Here is an 11839-nt window from a genome sequence, read left to right as displayed (position 1 = left end):
ACCAAAAGTGTGATAAGAGACCTTGGGACACAGGTGGACAGTAGTCTTTCCTTTAATAATCACGTTGCCACAGTAGTCAGGAAATCCTTCTATGTGGCACACCTCATCACAAAGGGGTTCTCCTCCAGTAAAAAGAGGTCATTGTTCCTCTCTACTCGTGCCTCATTAGACCCATTGTAGAGTACAACACCCCGTTTGGCATGTACCTCACAAGACATCTACAACAACTAGAAAGGCCACAGAAATACCTCACTAAGAGGATTACCAGCCTCAAACAGATGCCATACACTGACCGTCTCAAAAAACTCCAACTCTACTCCATCGCATATCGCCTACTCAGAAGCGACCTCTGCCTAACATACAAAGCCATGTCTAACCCAGATCTGATAGACATGCTACACTTAAAGAAATCCCAATTTCTCCGAGCCACATGCTACAGGAACCTAAACCTTGTCATCACAATAAACAGAACATGCTGGAGGGATAGATTCCTGTCCCAGAGACTTCCCATGCTCTGGAACAGGCTACCCATTCATGTCAAACAAAGCTCCTCATTAGCCCTCTTTAAGAAAAATCTTGACAATTGGATGGGAAACAGGAAATTCACCCCAGTGATCACTTCTGTGGCTCTGCTTGACAGGGGCACAGGAAAATAATTTTCTTGAGTGATGAAAGCCAGGGTACCTTTTTGACGAGGCTTATCTAGGCTCTGGAGCTGATAGTCTAGTACTTACCTATGAACCTATGATAATGGAAATAATTCAAGATAATGAAAATACACAAGAGAAGAAAGAAGATATCGTATGGACAGACAGTGAGAGAGAGTGAAAGAAAAGAAGAAAAAATGGTAGAAATTAGAACAAAATTTTGTGTAAGGATAAGCAACAAGATGGAGAATGAACTATACAGGTATGAGGTATGGGACAGGGTCATAGCACCACTGGGGATAGAACCCAGAGAGGCAAGAGACTTTATTTGTATTAATAAGGATACATTCTGTGACATTTTCATTGAAGAAGCTCAACATATGAAAAAATTTATAGAGCAATACAATAAAAGAAAAGACATTAATCCATGGAATTCATATGTAATAGAGACTTTTAACTCATTCACTCCGGAGCACCTCAGAAAATGCTGCCTGCTTACTTCGACCATAGGAACAACAGTGCAGCCTGAGGTCATTTTAAGATAATCCATTTGTAATACCATACAGAAAACAAATGTTCATAACTCTTTAACCATAAAAGCTAGACTAAAAATGTAAAAGTGATAGTTGTTCAGCAGACACTGACCTTTCCAACAGTGTAAATGTTGATAGTGTATATCTAAGTCATTATCAAATATTTGCCAAGGAATGCAGATATTGTGCATATTTTTTACCATTTTTGTAAAACAAATCACAATATCTTGGTGAATGTATCATGTAGACCCATACAATGTGTAATTAATTTGTTTGTATGAATGTCAGCTTTAAAATGATATATTAACAATTACTTTCCGATGCTTCTTTTATGGAGATATTTATAGAAATATGATTAATATTATATTTCTCATTATTGATAAATAAAGCATAATATCTCATCACATGTAACAGACAGAAATTGCTTATCAGTGTACAAGTTGTGTGGCTCAATGTCAGCTTCAAAATGATGCATCATTTGTGTCAGCACCATGCTCCCTTGCAAAGATATGGGCATAATAATGAGAAATATTGTAAATGTATAATTTTCATAATCCTACAAGACTAAATAAACTGTTATATCTGTACATGTGTACAGCATACAGACACAGGTCTTTTACCATGTTGTAAGGAGTAATACTGTCTTCATAATGAGGTATTACTTAGGACATTGACATGCTCCCTTGCAAAGTTATGTATAATCATAATTTCCATAACCTAAGTCCTAAACAACTTTGATATCTGTACATGTATACAGCATACAGACACAGTTCTTTTACCATTTTGTAACTATTAATATTGCCTTCAGAATTAGGTATTTCTTAGCATATTGTCATGCTCCCTTGTAAAGTTATTAACCAAAATATGAAAAACATTCATAGTTTTCATAACCGTAGTCCTAAAAACCTGTGATATTGGTACATGTGTACAGCATACAGACACAGTTCTTTTATCATGTTATAAGGAGTAACATTGTCTTTAAAATGAGGTATTACTTGGGACATTGACATTCTCCCTTGCAATATTATTTACCAAAATATGAAAACAATCATAATTTCCATAACCTACGTCTTAAAGAAACTCTGATATCTGTACATTTATACAGCATAAAAACACAGTTATTTTATCATGTTGTAAGGACTAACACTGTCTTCAAAATGAGGTTATCACTTGGCATAATTACATACTCCCTAGCAAATTTATTTACCAAAATATGAAAAAAACATAATTTCCATAACCTAAGTCCTAAACAAACTGTGAAATCTGTACACATGTACAGCATACAGACATAGTTCTTTTACCATGTTATACATACTAATACTGTCTTCAAAATGAGGTTATCACTTGGCACAATTATATGCTCCCTAGCAAAGTCATATACCAACATATGAAAAAATTCATAATTTTCATAGCATTAGTCCTAAAAAACTGTGATATCTGTACATGTGTACAGTTTACAAACAAAGTTCCTTTATCATGTTGTAAGGACTAGCAATGTCTTCAAAATGAGGTTATCATTTGGCACAATTACATGTTCCCTAGCAAAGTTATCTACCAAAATATGAAAAAAAATCATAATTTCCATAACCTAAGTCCTAAACAAACTGTGATATCTATACATGTGTACAGCATACAGACACAGTTCTTTTACCATGTTGTACATACTGATACTGTCTTCAAAATGAGGTATTACTTGGCTTACTTTAAAAACTGGGAGCCATTATTGATTTTCCAACTGATGTAGACATTCTACAAAAGGCCTCACTAACACCAGTGACTGGTGCCAGAACCATGGCCTTAAGCTCAATGCCAAAAAGTGCACTGTCATTCCCTTTGGGAAGAATTCGGTGCCCATGAACTACCACATAGGCAGTAGTCCACTAAAGACCGAAGGTGTGATAAGAGACCTGGAAACACAGGTTGACAGCAACCTCTCCTTTGATAACTACATTTGCCACTGTAGTCAGAAAGTCCTTCTATGTGGCACATCTCATTACAAAAGGTTTCTCATCCAGGAAGAAAGAGGTCATAATCCCTCTCTACTCATCCCTCATTAGATCTATTATAGAAAACAATGCCTTATTTGGTATGCACCTCACTAGACACCTACAACAACTGGAAAGGCCATAAAAATATCTCACTAAGAGGATCTTAGGCCTTAGACACATTCCCTACATGGGCAGACTCAAAAAACTCCAGCTATACTCTGTCTCTTATCGCCTACTTAGAGGCAATCTCTGCTTGACCTACAAAGCCAAGTCTAACCCAGAACTGCTAGATATGATACACCTAAAGAAATCCCAATCCCTCTATGCCACATGCTCCAGGGACCTAAACCTCATTACCACAATAAACAGAACATGCTGGAGGGACAGGTTCCTAACCCAGAGACTTCCCATACTCTGGAACAAACTTCCCATTCACATCAAACAGAGCACTTCACTGGCCCTCTTTAAGAGAAATCTTGACAAGTGGATGGGCAATAGGAAGTTCACCCCGAGGATCACTTCAGTGGCCTTGCTTGACAGGGGCACTGGGAACTAACTTTGGGCAGCATGATGCCAGGGAATCTTCTTGGACAAGGCTTATATAGGCTCCAGGGCCATTAGCCTAGTACACACCTATGAGCCTATGAATGTTGACAACTTCCCTAGCAAAGTTATTTATCAAAATATGAAAAAATGTCATAACTCTCATAACCTAAGTCCTAACGACCTCCTTCAGTGTCAGCAGTCTGTCTTAACCTCTGTCTTTTCTCTTTACATGAGTCCATTCAGCAATGGACATCAGGGATCAAGGAAGTAAGTAATGCAATATTTTCTGCCCTGACCTACATACATTTACTGTACCAGAGTGGAGGGAGAGTGAAAGGGCACATCACAAAAGAAAAAGACGTACCAAGACTCTTTCTTTTTGCGGGTGGCCTTTCGGGGAGGGAGTGAAGGCATGAGAGTGGCACCCTTGAAACCATGCATATCCAGGAAATCAGCCCAGTGATATGATGTTCAATTGCAGTCGTTAACAAAAATATGAAGCATACAACCACAATGGGGACTTTACTGTGTATCAAACAAATTGTAAAAAAAATGACAGAAAGAACATGGAGGTGGGGGGTGGCTTGAAATGACTGCACATAGATAAAAATCCAAATCTGGCATTCATCAATGTAATAACGACTTCTATTTATGTGAATAACAGTGACAACTGCTGAGAGTTTTACCTGAAAAGTGATAATCACTCAGTGTTCTGCTGTAACTGCATTTATTGTTAATGTGATAATTACCTGCATTTCATTACTGTGTAGTTCTGTGTGCTCAAACATAGGTGATAACTGCTGCACATAACCCGTTGAGTAGACATTCATTATATTACCTGGTTCAGGTGTAACACAGACTCATTACCATTTGTTAGAAGACCAGAGCAATTTAGTAAAAATAGTATAGCACTTATATATTACTGAGCATTTCCTTTTACCTAAATTCTACACAGTACTAACAGAGCCAGGAATATTGCCCAAAATATATGGTAGCTCCATGCTGGTATTAGTCTGCAAGTAATAGCATCTGATTGAGCAATGTCAAAAATCAGCAATGAAATATATCTCACTAAGCCTCTCATCCTACCCAAACATGTTTTGACTACATGCTCAAAGCTGTTTTTTTTCCTAAATACTGCATCATACTGTTATATCTGTAAGTAAACAAATACAAGAAGTCAGAAAGAGTATGAAAGAAAACACTTAATGTAGAAACCTCTACGGAGTGGTAGAAATGTCTTTGAAATATCTAAGGATATCCTCTAAACTTATAAAATTTTTAATCCTTGCAAGAAAATGTCTGCAAAAATATTTTTTATAAACCAGACAGGTTTGGGAGGATATATACAGTACTGTAGCTGGGAAATGCTGGATGTGCATCTTTGGCCAAATAGGAGACTGAACCCATATTGTCTGAGACTATACAGCCTTTGATACTTTTAAGGAAAATATACATAGTATGATTGCTAGTATATTTGTTATGCCATTGCTTCTTACTAGGGAGACACATTTCCTAGGTCCTACTAATGATCAATATGGGTAAAAGCCATTGAGATATCTCTTTGTGTTAATTATTGCTGCAGTAAAGAAAATTATAAACAGGAAATGGAAGAAAAAAGACATCACCAACTTTACAGGAAGTGGCAACTATACTAAGTTCATGGATGTTACTACAGGAAAAGGCATGGGATGCAAAGAAACACATTCAAAGGAAGTGTACTCCCCTTTTTGGATTTTTAGAAGAATAAAAGTTAAGACCATTCCAGCAGTTATATGGGGAATCCTTAGGAGTAATTAGATAGTTGGGAGAAACACTCTCTGAGCATTAAAGGTATTTCAATGGTTTTATTTAGTTTTTATTTGTTTTATTTATTTATTTGACATTTGTTTACCAAGAAAGTCTGACTGGGCATGGGACATATTTTCAGTGGAGACCCAGGGAGAAAAGCTCTGATAATTAGAATTGTATAAACAAGAACATTATTACTTAACAGGTACACATATGTTAATAGAAAAAGAGAAAAAAAAACAGTGATAAGAGAACAGAGTGGCAAGAAGATACTAAATAAAGAATAAATAAATAAAGAATTACATATTCTGATTTAGATAGTTTTGATTATAATATAAACTGAGAGAGCTAAAAGTATGTAAGGAAAAAACAAAGTCTGTAAAGAGAAAATCTGAATGGAGGTATTAAGTCAATAGTGTTGGAGATTTAATGAATGTTCAAATCTGTAAGTTTGGCTATTATGCTATTCTGTTTCTTCTTTATTTATACAATGATTACCGATATTTGGATTTAATTTAAAACTTTTCTAGGACAAACACTAACAACCATTTGCTAAACAAAATAATATAGTATCACAATAAAAACAGACTTAGCATGAGCAGCAGTAAACGTCTCTGCCCTTGAAACTCACATTTATTGAAAATGCATCTGGCCAGTGTTGGATTAAATGTACCTTTGGGCTGTTTTCAAACCATGGTCCCCCAGCACCCATTTTCAGGACCATACATAAATGCATGTGTTCTTTAAGTTACCTTCCTGATTGTATTAAATTATATTCCTTGATTAATACAGCAACACTTATATGTTTTGAATTTGTAGTTTTGAATATTCTTCTATTAAGCAATATGTATGAGCCAATAATGACAAAATTACCCATTGCAGAACATTTCAACCATAAGAGGTAACTCACAATGATGTCATTATAATCCATCAATATAAGTCAATATTCACAATCTCTGCAGAAATAAAAGTCATCCACATTAAACAGAACTATTACTAATGCAGAGATTGCTGCTGGCAAGCAACTTTGTATTGCAGTCCTTGAAGAATTGCTTATGTTGCATTAAAAAAGATGGTATGCTGGTGATGTACAATAGCAATAGGGAACTGTTGCAAACCAACAACAGGCTCATAGTTACTAGGCAGCACCAAAAAAGTATGACAGCCAGGAGTGCAGCACTCCCCTGGCCACTTTATTATAGCAGGATTTAAGTTTTCAGCTCAAGGAGCTTTGTACACTGGTAAGAACAGGTGCAGCATAAAACAGGGAATGAAGGAGGTATACATTGGCTAGTGTCACTCTAATTGTGCTAGTGAGATTTTTTTTTTTGTTCTGTCGAGAATTTCTTATGGCATTTTGAATCTGTAGGTCATATTTAAATTAATCATTGGTTATTGTATCTAACAGCTTTGTGTGGGAAGCTGCTTCTATAGTAGCATTGTTTAGTTAAGATATTCTAAAGTTGTCTTTGGTTAATGCTAGGGTTTTTGGGAAGAATGATAGTTTTTTTTCTGGATTGAGAAGGAGTTGATTGTCAAATAGTCAATTTTCTATGTAGTTGAAAGCATCTTGTTTGATGATTTGTACAGTAGATGGGCAAAATGTACAGATTTGCAAAGTATGTCAAGAATTTTGCCTCATATTTTTGGTCCGTTTTTCATAAAATTGTGTTTTTTCTGGCAAATCATTAACGACTGATGTTAGAAAATAATGACAGACATTTGAATTTCAGGCTTCATACCCTTCAGAAAATTCATGCTTATGGAAAACTTGTTATTCTATCAACTTTCTAAGCTTGTAAGAGGAATATTTAAAAATTGTCCCTATTTTTGGGCCTTTTCACACTTTTATTTATGGCTATGTCCATATTCCTTTCTCTAAGAGGTTGAGAGGTATGTAGATGGGGCAAGCTATCAGATGAGCAGATGAGTTTAGCATCATCTGTATACTGTATAACGAAGCTTATTGGGAGGATGTGTATAGGTAATTAATAAACAAGTTACAAATAAGAGGACCTAGTATTGAGCCTTCTGAGACTCCAGTATTTACTGGGAGATAGGAGAAGAGAACAGTGAGCCATTTAACTGCTTGATAATGGTTAGACAGGTAGCTAGTAATACAGTTTAGAGCAAAGTTGGGAGACCTACGTCAGACATCTTTTATAGTAGTTTGAGATGAAAGACCATATTAAAGGCTTTGAAGAGGTTGAGAAAGAGGGAATAAACTAATTTGTTGTCATATCTGGCCTTGATGATGGTATCTAGGAAGGATATGAGGGCAGTTGTGGTGCTGTAAGACAGCTAGAATCCATATTGGGTGGGGGTTAGCAAGTCCTCATGATGTAGATACCCTAGAAGTTGTTTGTGTATACAGTTCTCTAGTATTTTTGGAAGAGGTGACATGATAGCAATAGGTTTGAAATTGGTTATGTTTGTGGGGTTTCCTACTTATGCAGCAAAACGATATGTGATATTTTTCCCACAGAGATGGAACACAGGATTCTTGTATAAATCAGTTGATTAGGACAGCAATTGGATGTGCAATGGAGGTGGAAGCAAGATTACATTTCTTTTCTGGTTAACAGTGGGAATAACTTAGAGTTGAGTGATATATGCATACAAAATGCATTCTATTTTTACTCATGTTCTGCTTTCATTTTTTCTCTTATAAATAGATTTCTCTGGATTATGCTGTTATATGTGTTCTATAACATGTTATGATTAATAAAGAATTGTTTTGGAAAAAAGAGCATCCCCAGAGGAGTTCAGGGGATGGCTTGCAATATCCCCCAAAAACAAAGGAAACATCAGCATTAACTTACTGTGCTGACTGATAGGTTAGTCTTGCAAGTTTTTTTACCATATTATGAAGATCTCAGATATTATTCAATACCTGCAACAGCTTATGGATTACAAGGGATAGGGACAGAGAACATAAAGCATACCTCTCAACCTCAGAGCAAAACAAATCCAGACAAAACCAAAATCAATGGTGAGACAATGATACACGATAAAGAAAATATTTTAATTATTCCTGTTACGAACTGCTTTCACACTAGCATGCATTTAGTGAAGGAAATGAAGTGTGAAACTTAAATATCTGGCATTAATAACTAACTATAATCATCCATAATTTACTAGGGCAGGAAAAAGCAGATATCAGTGATGTTCTGAGAGCGCAGGGACATGTGTGTGTGTGTGTTGTCTATTTAAATGTATTTTCTTTCTAGCAATAATTGCATTATTGTGATATTGATACAAATTAAAAAAAAAAAAGTTAAAACTGATTATTAGTTTGTATGACCAAGTAGGGTTTTTAGAAGTATTAATAATTAACAGATTAAACTTTACACTCTTAAGATAGTTGTAATCTAAATGGTCATGAAAAGGATGAGGAATAAGGAGGGGAAGGAACACATATATATATATGAGGAGGGGAAGGAATATATATATTTTATATATATATATATATATATATATATATATATATATATATACAGTATGGTGGATGATTGAAGACCTCAGAAAATAGGTTCTTCTAAGCATTTATATGATAAATTGACGATATAGATATTCACTTTTTATATGTTCTTCATGATAAATTTCCCCTATTTTCCTTTCTACCTGGTTCTTTGATGTATCATTTGCCTGAGTGATTGTATACTGTAAAGTAAGAATAAAAGGTACAGTCAGATGCCAAAGAATTTAAATTCTTTGTTGTAAATTCTTTATAGATATTTTTATATAAGGGTAACGTGTTTAGTATGAATACCTGCAAATACATTTTGATGATGAAACATTGATAAATGATTTAATGCAATGACTTCATGGGTATTAAGATGCATGAATATTAATATAATCATCTAGTGAGATATATACATATACATATATGGTAATAAGCATAAAAAGAAACAGATTTTTACACTTTGAAGAAATAGTACAGATTGAGTGTGATAACATCTTTATGAGTGAGAAATGTGATATGGGAATTCTTAATGTCATACTTAATTTTATGTACATGTTGCTTCAATGGAAACACAGTGTTTATTGATCCATTTGTTATAATATTTATCTATAATTATTTACAGAATTCCTTCCTACATAACTAAACTTAATTATTATCAAGCATGGATAAATAAACCAAAGAATATATTTAAATTAATGATAATGGAGAGGTTAGTGATATTATGCTATGGGACACATTTTAAAACTTTACTGTGTGGTAAAATAAATTATTGATGCTGTAGCAGGTTAAAAAAATGAGGCAAGGAATTACACTGCATTCCAGAGAACCTACATGAAGCCAAATTAAAAATACAGAAGAGTGGAAGCATCTTTTTGGATTTAGTGAAATCACTGAATGAGTATTGACTGATTTTAAGTTATAAGTACGTATAACAAGAAAATGTTAAACTACAGCCTTATTCTATTACATCCAGAGACCTTCAGTGGCTTGCTATAAGATGTAAAATTATGTTTATAACCAATCATATTGAATGCATTAGTATTCCAGGCAATAAAACATGAAGTTTGTAGATATGGATGAAATTATTTTGCTTTAAAAATAATGAACAAGATACATAAGATGTTGAAATGATTTGGGGTTCATTCTTAAACAAAACAAAAATATAAAACACAGTTCATCCTACATACAAGCTAATTCATTATTAAAACCAATATCCTTAGCAGAAATAACGGACCAAAGTAAAAAAAAAAAAAATCATCTGGATGCCTTGTGATTCTTATGACATTCTCTGATCAGATATGAATCATCCTGAGGAGGTGTGGACCTTCTGCGACCACATCTGCCTGAACATCTGGGCAATAACCCTTCACTAGTATTCAGTTTCTTCTCAATTCAGCTAACAGACAGCTGACTAACTCTGACCTTGTTGGTGATTTCTGATCCAGGAACACCTTCTTTGAGCAGAATCTCAACTTTTGCACACTTTCATGGCATTAAGTTAATTTACCCATTTTTAAGACAATGAAGCCACGTCATTATGACATCATTTCTCTTTAAGTAGGTAAGTAACGTAGTAATTTCATGCTAAACAGCTTTTTCTTAAAGAATTAGGAAACTGAAATGATTTTGTGAATTTCTTTAAAAGCCAGACTGAAAATCACTAAAGAAACCTAAGAAATTTCCATTATTTGTCAATATTTCTATTAATATGGCTAACAAAAATATGTTCTTCATATAGACCTATAGATTATAAATTATTCACATCTATTAGGTATTGCATGTTAAAAATAAATGCTACCTTCCCTAATTGATGGTGATGAGAGAAGATATGTAATTAATCAACAAATACAAAATATCAGAAGAGTTATGACAAATGTATGAAAGCTTCAAAATGTATGTCTCTGTACATAACCATGTTGTAAATCTATGGATATTTAGCTAATTAACTACTATTGTTTTACCTGAAATTATGTTATTGTGCTTCATTCTTATTCTGTAAATCTTGGAGCTTTTCTCCCCGGGTCTCCGCTGAAAATGAGCCACTGGCCCAGTCGGACACTAGCCAGTCAACAAAATAAATAATAAATAAATAAATTACACAAATAATACAAATCGGTTACTATTAGTTTAGATAATGACAATTCATTTTGTTTAATTGAGGATATGCTTATATGGCCTTGAAATTATTTACTTTCCTGGCTTGCTTACAAATGCATGAAAGCAACTATACATGAACAGTTCCTCTTATGTTAAGATCATAAGTATTATATCTCAGTCAATACAACTTACAATATACAGTAAATAATGATATCCTTTATTACCACTGATGCCTGCTATTATAAGATAGCCTTTAGACAATGCTATCAGACTTGATTAAGTTCAGCTTTTTGCAGATGTTGTGTTACTAGCTATCAGGGCATACGTTCATCTATAAAATCAATACATTCAGTAAAGAATTCTGAAAACCTTTCAAAAATGAAAATGTAATGATAAGAAAACTAAAGTAATACTGATCAGTAAAGGCAAATGAACATCCTCAAAACAGACAAATGAAAACAACTGAAATATTTAAAGGATAAAGTACTTGGGAATAACAGAACTGAACAAACTCATTACCATTTATCTTAGATACCCCTAAAAGACCTAAGGGCACACAACTTTCACATTAACACATTGGGAGTGGTCTTCCAGACACTGAATAATATTATCTAGCTTCTATTTTTAAAACAAGTATTCGCTGAATAGTCCTATCAGTATATACCTCAAAGTGAAAAGAAATATCTGAGAAAATCTGTGATGGTGTCACAAACAGGATTTCTACCCAGTCTTGTCAAATTTTAAATAATAAAATGTTATGGTTATGACTAA

Source organism: Protopterus annectens, chromosome 6.part0 (assembly GCF_019279795.1).
Source record: "Protopterus annectens isolate FY-2018-M chromosome 6.part0, PAN1.0, whole genome shotgun sequence".
NCBI lineage: Eukaryota > Metazoa > Chordata > Ceratodontiformes > Protopteridae > Protopterus > Protopterus annectens.
Note: the sequence above shows the minus strand (reverse complement) of the source record.